The 1,730-nt window shown below is 38.5% G+C and overlaps 1 non-coding gene across 1 annotated transcript; it reads right to left on the bottom strand.

Annotated features, from left to right (window-relative positions):
* Positions 1-1,033: 1,033 nt before the first annotated feature.
* LOC121563227 lies at positions 1,034-1,216 on the bottom strand. Its single transcript, XR_006660531.1, has one exon. It is a non-coding gene; the product is annotated as a U2 spliceosomal RNA (small nuclear RNA).
* Between the last annotated feature and the right edge of the window lie 514 nt (positions 1,217-1,730).

A 1,730-nucleotide genomic window follows, 5' to 3' on the forward strand; every position in this document is an offset into this window, starting at 1 on the left:
CCACGCGGTGTGAGGCGTCTGTGTAGCCTGTGCGGAGAGGAGAGAACAGGGATAGGCAGAGGCATAGTCAACAGGCTGTAGCAAATGGCCACAATAATGCAGAGGAGATCGGAATGAAATGAACCAAACATCAGGAAAAGGAGAGAGTAGGGCCTCCCTCACCAAAACTTCCACCTCAGAAACTATAATTGTTTCACTGAACCACCCGAACAAAAAACTCTCCCAACTTCCACCTCAGAAATCAGAATTGTTGCGAACTACAGCGGTTCATTCAGCTAGCCAAATATGACACCATAGCTAACCAGCATGCCAGCATCCAACAACACACAGTTAGCACCAATACTTGGCTACAACAAACTACCAGTAGTGTGTTAACACACTAAACAGATAATTCGTGTGTTAACGAATTACGTTGGCTAGCTAGCACAAATATATTGTATTTAGCTGCTACAGTACAGTTAGCTGGTCGTGTTGGCTAGCCAGCAATGGCTACTGTGTTGACCCTGTTTGGAAAAACAGCTAGCTAGCTAGCTTCGTGCTACCTACAATAGCTACCTACAAGATTCCCCCACCCGTATTTCATATATTATTATTCCGATTTAGCTGTTAATCTGGATTTAATTTATAAACGCTTTCTGTCATTTCCGATTGGAGGTCAGATGACCACGTGACTTCCGATCCTACCAATTTGTTACTTTGTAACAGTCAAAAGTGGTTATTCCCAACGTTGATCAACTCCCAATCTATGCCAATATTTTTTTAAAGCATTGTCTTTTATATTCATCACTGTACCATTTACACCCTGTATCCTGTGCATGTGACGAATAAACATTGATTTGATTAGATGATTAACGCACCATTCACATCAGCTATCATAGTCAATATAACAGTGACTGACTTGACCATCACTTTCTAGCCATCATTGACATTGAGATGAAGATGGTCAAACGTGAAAATATAAAATACATCGTGATCCTAATGGAATATAACAAAGCAATTCTGTTGTCTTTGCCTGCTTTATCTTTACAATGACAGGGGGTGCACCGTTCCTGGAGGTACTGCAATACCAGGTCGATGCAAGTGGAGTGGACGGAGCAAGCCCCTATTCCATCTCCCTGTTCCAAAAATCAATTTAATATATGGTCCCCAGATAGGGGGACGTATCAGATATTAAACTGATAAGAACAGATTTTTTTTTTTTTTTGGGAAAAATAATTTTTATTTTCATTTCACATTCAAATACAAGTACAAATTCAGTGCATAACGTTGTACATAACATGGATTTACAAAAACAGTACCTTAACCGTATCAAAATAGCAAAACTCCTACAAAAAGTGCTGTTCTGAGAAACCTGACCAGCTAAAAGGCCTACATTCAAGAGAAGCATGTAAACAATTGCCTCTAACAATCTCCCAAAGCTGATCTTTCAAAGGAATAAAAACAATTATAGAAATAAAATCATACACATATATCAAAGGGAACTCTGAATAAACCTCAGTGTATATCGAATATTTACAAAGGCTTAGCCTACATTTCAATTTAAACGACAGAATACAGTTATACATAGGCCTATATATAGGCTATAAAAAACGTTTACAAAGAAGGGTATATCCCTTTCCATCTATGTTTAACAGATGTGATGCCCCACTTATCTATTTCGAATTGTATTTTTTTCCAAATTTCTTGTTTTATAAATGTAACCAATCCCGTAGGTGACCACTTGAGGGTGT

Source organism: Coregonus clupeaformis, unplaced genomic scaffold, assembly GCF_020615455.1.
Source record: "Coregonus clupeaformis isolate EN_2021a unplaced genomic scaffold, ASM2061545v1 scaf2971, whole genome shotgun sequence".
Lineage (NCBI taxonomy): Eukaryota > Metazoa > Chordata > Actinopteri > Salmoniformes > Salmonidae > Coregonus > Coregonus clupeaformis.